Here is a 9,724-nt window from a genome sequence, read left to right on the forward strand (position 1 = left end):
TGCTGCCTCACAGTACCAGGGACCCGGGTTTGATTTTCGGCTTGGGTCACTGTCTGTGTGGAATCTGCACGTTCTCCCCTGTGTATGTGTGTGTGTGTGGATTTTCTCCAAGTGCTCTGGTTTCCTCCCACGGTCCAAAAGCTATGCTGGTTAGGTACATTGGCTATGCTAAATTCTCCCTCAGTGCACCTGAACAGGTGCTGGAGTGTGGCGACTAGGGGATTTTCACAGTAACTTCATTGCAGTGTTAATGTCAGCCTACTTGTGACACTAATAAATAAACTTTAAACTTTTAAAATTCTTAAATTCTCTGCAAGCCTAGCTCCACCCATTCATATGACCTTACCTGCCATCAACCTAATCAAGTCCTACTCTGCAAAACCCCAGGGAACACTAAGAACAACAGAACAACATTAGTCCAGATTAAGACAAACATTCTAGCAATTAGGAATAATTGTGTTGCTGCAGTAACAATACAGGATGCAGGTTATAGACAGAATGGCACCAATAATGCAAAAAACTGCTAAAACAGATCCTGTACAGAGAAAAATGACTAAAATACATTTCTTAAAGGCACAATATTTTCACAATAGGAATGGCCAGCATGGAAATCACAACTTGGGTTTTAATTCTGGTTGGAAATCAATCTCGTGCATCAGCATTTCACATTCCTCATGTCAACATTGGTTTGTGAAGAATTCATCCTAAAGCCCTTTCCCCATCCAACTCTGTTCTGTAAGGGTAAATTTTATTTATTTTTGAATTGATTTATTATTGTCACGTGTATAGTTTACAGTGAAAAGTATTGTTTCTTGCATGCTATACGGGTTAAAGCATGCCGTACATAGGGAAGGAAAGGGTGCAGAATGTAGTGTTCCATTAATAGCTAGGGTGTAGAGAAAGATCAACTTATTATGAGGTAGGCCCATTCAAAAGTCTGACAGCAGCAGGGAAGAAGCTGTTCTTCAGTCGGTTGGTACGTGACCATAGACTTTTGTATCCTTTTCCCACCAGAAAAAGGTGGAAAAGAGTATGTCTGGGGTACGTGGGGTCTTTAATTATGCTAACTGCTTTTCCAAGGCAGTGGAAAGTCAATGAATGGGAGGCTGGTTTGCATGATGGACAGGGCTTCATTCATGACCCTTTGGAGTTTCTTGTGGTCTTGGATAGAGCAGGAGCCATACCAAGCTGTGATACAACCAGAAAGAATACTTTTTATGGTGCATCTGTAAAAATTGGTGAGAGTCGTGGTGGATATGCTACATTTCCTTAGCCTCTTGAGAAAGTAGAGGTGTTGGTGGACTTTCTTAACTACAGCATTGGCATGGATGGATCAGAACAGGTTGTTGGTGATCTGGGCACCTAAAAACTTGAGGCTCTTGACTATTTCCACATCACCCCTGTTGATGTGGACCCGGGCATGTCCTCCACTACACTTCCTGAAGTCGATGACTATCTCCTTCATTTTGTTGACATTGAGGGAGAGATTATTGTTATTGCACCAGTTCACCAGATTCTCTATCTCATTCCTGTACTCTGCTTCATCTTGTTTGAGATCTGACCCACTACAGATGTGTCATCAGCAAACTTGAAAATCGAATTGGAGGGGAATTTGGCCGCACAGTCATAGGTGTATAAGGAGTATAGTAGGGGGCTGAGAACACAGCCTTGTGGGGCATCAGTGTTGAGGATGATCGTGGAGGAGGTGTTGTTGCCGATCCTTACTGACTGCGGTCTGTGGGTTAGGAGGTCTAAGATTCAGGTGCAGAGGGAGGAGCCGAGCCCCAGGCCACTGGGTTTGGAGATGAGATTTGTAGGAATAATGGTGTTGAAGAACTGTATTTAAGCATTGCAACATTGCTGTGCCTTACTGCTATGTAATATTCATGTTGTAAATAAATTGAGTTTTTAACTTCTCTACACATTTATCTGATATTGTGGTGTTATTTAATTTTCAAAAGGTGAGCATATCACATCATCTCCCGTGGTCGACGCCACTATTTGTGTCCAGGGTTAATATTTAGCCCCCTATCTTGGATAACACAGCAAGTATGAGGAGACTTAATCTTCTACTGAAACAGTCTTTTCACCATGAACACAATAATGTATTTCAGATGAATTCTCAATTTAACATGGTGATCTACCTCATAGATACCATAGAAACCCTATAGTACAGAAGGAGACCATTCAGCCCATCGAGTCTGCACTGACAACAATCCCACCCAGGTCCTCTCTCCATATCCCCACATATTTACCCTCATCCCTCTAACCTACACATCCCGGGGGGACACTAAGGGACAATTGATCCTGGCCTATCAACCTAACCCGCACATCTTTGGACTGTGGGAGGAAACCGGAGCACCCGGAGGAAACCCACGCAGACACGAGGAGAATGTGCAAACTCCACACAGACAGTGACCCAAGCCGGGAATTGAACCCAGGCCCCTGGAGCTGTGAAGCAGCAGTGCTAACCACTGTGCTACCTCTGAATGGAGGCACTGAAACTTATCAATTGAGCATCAAAGTGGCATTGCAGAAACCTGTTTTTAGAAAAAGCCAAAGCTATCATTGTGAGCCTTTTAAAAATAAAATCAACAATGCATCCATGCAAGTATGGATGTGGCAAAGCTTCGCCCAGGTGAAGTTGGTGCTCTGCCACCATTCAATGCTGGAAAACAGAGGCTCAGATTTTCACCCATGTTTCAATGTGCTGAGGCTGGAAAATTCACAGATCCTTGAACCCAACCTTTATGAATGACTTCCCAGATATTGGATTTTCGGTCCAGTGTGGGTGGACTGAATTAGATGCATGACCTGGGAAGAACTGAGGAGCCTGGGTGCAGAGATGGGCTAGCAAAGGCTACTCTGGCACTGTGTCCAAAAATCTAACGTAAAGATTAAAACATCACCATCACCACTTCATGCCAACTCATGCTCTCCATATCAACCTATGCCCCCAACCACCCCCAAGACCTTTTATAGCATCAATGTCCCTCTACCTTGTCCTTTATAGCCCCTATTGCCAACTAAGTACCAACCCATGCCACTCCCACCCACCAACTTTTGCCATTACACCTACTATGCAAACCCAACTAGTATCCATCATGGTCTGACAGTTTTGACTGTTGATTTAGTCGGGTATGTTGACAGTTCCAAAGAGCTAGACTGTAAGGAATTTATGCACATTTATGTCTACTTTTAACAATTCTAGAAGGCACCTATTCTCCCCCAAAGGTGTGTAGAATCCAGATCCAATGAGGTACTGAATACCCAACAAATCTATAAAGTTCTTACCTGGTCTAATCTGTAGACTTCAGGATTGGTCGGCTCCAGGTCTACCAAACTCCCACTTCAGTGGAGATAGCTGATGATTTAAATGGCTATCTGCCTTTTTTGCATGCACAAAATGCATCCTGCCCCCTTTCCAGCCCCTGTGAAAATGGGAATTGCCATGTTCGAGGGCATGACTTGCTATTTTTGGCCATTTTTGCTATGGCGAAGAGACTGTCCATTGTGGCAAAAACCTGGGTCAGATTTCCCATTTCCTTCTACATAGGAACATAGGAATTAGGAGCAGAAGTAGGCAAATTTCAGCCCTTTGAGCCTGCTCCGCTAATCAATCAGATCATGGCTGATATCTCCTTGGTCTCCAATCCATCTCCCCACCTGTTCCCCATATCCCTCTTTCCCTTTCTCTATTAGAAATATGTCTCTCTCCGTCTTGAAACCATTCAACGATTCAGGCTCCACCATGCTATGGGGCAGTGAGTTCCACAAATTTACCACCCTCTGCCAGAAGTAGTTCCTCCTCATCTCAGTTTTTGTGACCTCTTGTTCGAGATTGCCCCATAAAAGGAAACATTTGGCCTACATTTATTTTATCAGTCCCTTTAAAAAATTTTATATACCTCAATCGGATCCCTTCTCATCCTTCTAAGCTCCAGTGAGTACTGTTTCTCTCAAGGGTGATGTTGTCCAAAGGCTAATGCCACACCCATGGAAGACACCAATGAGAATGAAGAAATCAACTTGCTTCTTAAGAACATAAGAAATAAAAACAAGAAATAGGAGCAGGAGTAGGCCATCTAGCTCCTCGAGCCTGCCCCGCCATTCAATAAGATCATGGCTGATCTGAAGCGAATCAGTTCCACTTACCCGCCTGCTCCCCATATCCCCTAATTCCCTTAGCGATCAGAAACCTATCTACCCGTGATTTAAACATATTCAAAGAGGTAGCCTCCACCACTTCAATGGGCAGAGAATTCCAGAGATTCACTACCCTCTGAGAGAAGAAGTTCCCCCTCAACCTGTTCTGAACCGGCCCCCCCTTATTTTGAGGCTGTGCCCTCTAGTTCTGGTTTTCCTTCTAAGTGGAAAGAATCTCTCTGCCTCTACCCTATCCAGCCCCTTCATTATCTTATATGTCTCTATAAGATCACCCCTCAGCCTTCTAAACTCCAACGAGTACAGACCCAATCTGTTCAATCTCTCCTCATAAGCTACACCCCTCATCTCCGGTATCAACCTGGTGAACCTTCTCTGCACTCCCTCCAAGGCCAATATATCCTTTCGCAAATAAGGGGACCAAAACTGCACACAGTACTCCAGTTGCGGCCTCATCAATGCCTTGTACAGTTGCAGCAAGACCTCCCTGCTTTTATATTCTATCCCCCTCGCGATAAAGGCCAACATTCCATTCACCTTCTTGATCACCTGCTGCACCTGCAGACTGAGTTTTTGCGATTCGTGCACAAGGACCCCCAGGTCCCTCTGCACAGTAGCATGATGTAATTTTTCTCCATTTAAATAATATTCCAATTTACTATTATTCCTTCCAAAGTGGATAACCTCACATTTGCCAACGTTATATTCCATCTGCCAGATCCTCGCCCACTCGCCCAGCCTATCCAAATCTCTCTGCAGACTTTCCGCGTCCTCCATGCAATTCGCTTTCCCACTCATCTTCATGTCATCATCAAACTTTGATACCCTACACTCAGTCCCCTCCTCCAGATCATCTATGTAAATGGTAAACAATTGAGGCCCCAGCACCGATCCCTGCGGCACGCCACTGGTCACCAACTGCCAACCAGAAAAGCACCCATTTATTCCAACTCTCTGCTTCCTGTTAGATAGCCAATCCCCAATCCACGCCAACACCTTACCCCCAACTCCGTGTACCCCAATCTTCTGCAGCAACCTTTTGTGAGGCAGCTTATTGAATGCCTTCTGGAAATCTAAAAACACCACATCCACCGGTTCCCCTCTGTCAACCGCACTAGTCACATCTTCATAAAAATCCAGTAAATTCGTCAAACACGACTTTCCCTTCATGAATCCATGCTGCGTCTGCTTGATCGAACCATTCTTATCCAGATGCTCTGCTATTTCCTCTTTAATGATGGACTCCAGCATCTTCCCAACTACGGACGTTAAGCCTGTAGTTACCTGCCTTTTGTCCACTTCCTTTTTTAAACAGCGGCGTAACAGTAGCTTTTTTCCAATCAGCCGGCACTACCCCAGATTCCAGCGAATTTTGATAAATAACTACTAATGCATCTGCTATTACCTCAGCCATTTCTTTCAGTACCCTGGGATGCATTCCATTCGGGCCCGGGGACTTGTCTACCTTCAGTCCCATTAGTCTACCAAGCACTACCTCTTTAGTAACAGTAATTGTATTAAGGACCTCACCTCCCACCAACTCTCGATCTCTAATATTCGGAAAACTATTTGTGTCTTTCACCATGAAGACCGACACAACGAACTTATTGAAAGTCTCAGCTATTTCCTCGTTTTCCACTATTAAATCTCCCCTCTCGTCCTCCAAGGGTCCAACATTCACTCTAGCCAGTCTGTTCCTTTTTATATATTTGTAAAAACTTTTACTATCATTTTTTATATTTTGAGCTAGTTTAGTTTCATAATCTATCTTTCCTTTCTTAAATCGTTTTCTTAGTTGTTCTTTGTTGTTTTTTAAACCTTTCCCAATCCACTAATTCTCCACTATTTTTGGCCACTCTATATGCATCTGTTTTTATTTTAATACTCTCCTTTATTTCCTTAGTTATCCATGTCTGGTTATCCCTTTTCTTACAGTCCTTCTTTATCACCGGAATATATTTTTGCTGTGTACTTAGAAAAATCTCCTTAAAAATCCTCCACTGTTCCTCAGCTGTCCTACCTACCAGTCTGCTCGCCCAGTCTACATTAGCCAATTCCGCCCTCATCCTATCGTACTCCCCTCTGTTCAAGCAGAGGACACTGGTTTGGGACCCTACTTTCTCACCCTCCATCTGTATCATAAATTCAACCATATTATGATCACTCAAACCAAGAGGATCCCTCACAAGAAGATCTTTAATTCTACCTGTCTCATTACACAATACCAGATCTAAGATAACTCGCTCTCTTGTAAGTTCTGTAACATACTGTTCAATGAAACTATCCCGACAGCATTCTAAGAACTCTTCCTCAAGCCCTCCATGTCCAATTTGAGTCGACCAATCAATATGCAGGTTAAAATCCCCCATGATTATTGCCGTTCCGTTTTTGCACGCATCCATTATTTGCTTGTTTATAGCCCTCCCCACCTCTAAGTTATTATTTGGGGGCCTATAGACCACGCCTACCAGTGTCTTTTCCCCCTACCATTCCTTATCTCCACCCACAACGATTCCACGTTTTGCTCCTTAGGGCCTGTGTATCCTCCACCCAGTGATTGCTTGCCACAAGGCCTGTGGGTGGCCAGCAGGGTGCTTGGCAGTGGTGAGGATCTCAGTTTCTAGTTTTACTTTGATTTACTTGGTGTCTGTTTAAACTCATTGTACTTTGATTTTTCAATAATTTTCCTGGTCAGCGAGGGTAGTTGAAAAATTTTTGAGAAGGACAATCCGCATCTGTCAGAAAAACAACTAGTGACAATTTGAAAAGAGCTGACTGGTAGTTTTGTTTGACAAACAAAAGAAATATTGTGCATTGAAATATATCTTCAGATGATTAACTTTGCTCCTGGAGTTGCGATCTTACTTTGTCAAAAGTTAAAAAAAACCGTTCCAATATCAATGCACATGATTATTCACTTGTTTATGTAATAAACTAACTTAAGTATAAGTCACACGAGGAGACAGGCGACTACGCGGAAGTGAGAAGGAGACCGAATGAGTGGAGCATTAGGTTCATGTGGTAAGTTCTAGTGAGTCCTTTTCAGGTTTGATTATAGATTAAAACTCACGATCATCAGAATACTAACCGTCAAGTAAGTTAAACTAGATTGTTAAGTGGAGAACTGCCTGAAGTGGCAGTTATCTGTCAATCACTTGAAAGCAGTTGGCTCAAGTAGTGTTAATTATGTAGCAGAAAATTAAATTGGCTAGTGGCTCATCAGAGGGTCTATAGACAAGACAAATGTTTCAAATTGCGTGATTAGTAAGGGGCAGTTGAGGAGATAGGTGACTATACCAGACACAAACTGAGTGAATAGCGAATTAGGTTCACATGGGGATTTGGTGCACGGGGCAAAGAGGCGTGGTATACATAGGAATTATTATTCTGAGTTGTTAACTAAATAACGTAAGTAACAATGGCGGGACAGGTGTTATGTTGTAGCTGTGGAATGTGGGAATTTTTGGATGCCAAGGCAATCTATGACAAACATGTCTGCTGGAGGAATTCCCGATCAGGATTAATGACCTAGAAACCAAACTGTAGCCACTGCGCAACACAAGGGGCGGGTGAAATATCTGGACACCAGAAGATGGTCATGTTTCATCTATTTGGGTCAGCAGTGAGGGACAGGAAGATGTGACCATGAGTGAGGCAGGTGAAGGGGCTGAGTTGACAGGAGAAGTGAAGCTTCAGACTTTTCAAATGTCAACCAGGTTTGAGGTGCTTACAACCTCTCTGGATGAAAGCGAGATCTGCAAGGTGGATGAGCAAGCTGACCATGGCATTGTAGTACAGGAAGCCAGTCAAACAGGAGAGCAAACAGAAATATAGTGGTAGTAGGGGACAGTGTAGTGTGGTGGTTAGACACTGTTCTCTACATCAAAGAGTGAGTCCAGAAGGCTGTCTGGGGGTGCCAGGGTTCGGCACTGCAGAGTGTGACGTTAGTGTATCTTTAAGATTTATTTTTCTAAATCATATTTTCTGAAGTTGTAAGCAGGCCTTTTTGGCTTCAGTTGTTTTTTTATTATAGAAACATAGAAACATAGAAAAACTACAGCACAAAACAGGCCCTTCGGCCCCACAAGTTGTGCCGAACATATCCCTACCTTTTAGGCCTACCTATAACCCTCCATCCTATTGAGTCCCATGTACTCATCCAGGAGTCTCTTAAAAGACCCTATTGAGTTTGCTTCCACCACCACTGACGGCAGCCGATTCCACTCGCCCACCACCCTCTGTGTGAAAAACCTCCCCCTAACATTTCCCCTGTACCTACCCCCCAGCACCTTAAACCTGTGTCCTCTCGTAGCAGCCATTTCCACCCTGGGAAAAAGCCTCTGAGAGTCCACCCGATCTATGCCTCTCAACATCTTATATACCTCTATTAGGTCTCCTCTCATCCTTCGTCTCTCCAAGGAGAAAAGACCAAGCACCCGCAGCCTATCCTCATAAGGCATGCCACTCAATCCAGGCAACATCCTTGTAAATCTCCTCTGCACCCTTTCAATCTTTTCCACGTCCTTCCTGTAATGAGGCAATCAGAACTGAGCACAGTACTCCAAGTGGGGTCTGACGAGGGTCTTATATAGCTGCATCATTATCCCCGGACTCCTAAACTCAATCCCTCGATTGATAAAGGCCAGCACACCATATGCCTCTTACATTATGGCACCAGTTTGTCTGAAGGAGTCTTTTATTGCTGCTTAAACTGGGCTTTGTTTATTTGTACTGGGATGTTTATGATTCTGCATTTTCTGGAGGATGGTCATGTGTTTTTGACAGGTTTTTTTCCTTTCCAGTGAGTTTAAGGTTTCATTTTCTGTTTGGCTGCAGTTCTGAGTTTTAGTTTTAGAAGGGGCATCAAGCTGAAAAGAAGTCTCTCTCTCCCTGGTTGTGGAAATTCTGCTGGTTATCTGAAAGCAAGGTCTTGCCTTTCTGAAGAGGGGATTCTGCTGTTGGTGGCTTGCCGAGAGTCCCTGGTGTTTTGGGAAACTGTTCTGACTTCAAACTGTTCTGAGTCTATCCAGAGAACTGCAGACTTCATCCAAAGGCCTCAATTCCAGTATCACGGTACGGTAGCACAGTGGTTAGCACTGCTGCTTCACAGCTCCAGGGTCCCGGGTTCGATTCCCGGCTCGGGTCACTGTCTGTGTGGAGTTTGCACATTCTCCTCGTGTCTGCGTGGGTTTCCTCCGGGTGCTCCGGTTTCCTCCCACAGTCTAAAGATGTGCGGGTTAGGTGGATTGGCCAGGTTAAAAATTGCCCCTTAGAGTCCTGTGATGCGTAGGTTAGTGGGATTAGCGGGTAAATATGTGGGGGTAGGGCCTGGGTGGGATTGTGGTCGGTGCAGACTCGATGGGCCAAATGGCCTCCTTCTGCACTGTAGGGTTTCTATGATTTCTATCATGAGCGCATTAGTCTATGCTGTATTCAACCTGTTTGAAGGGTCTTGTTTATGGGATTGGTTTGATTGGGACAGCTCCTATATTTAAGGGTTATACATTATTGTGGTTGTTTTGGTGTTGTTTGAAATTGATAGCGGTTATTGGCAATAATC

This window comes from Mustelus asterias, chromosome 13 (assembly GCF_964213995.1).
Source record: "Mustelus asterias chromosome 13, sMusAst1.hap1.1, whole genome shotgun sequence".
NCBI classification, from domain to species: domain Eukaryota; kingdom Metazoa; phylum Chordata; class Chondrichthyes; order Carcharhiniformes; family Triakidae; genus Mustelus; species Mustelus asterias.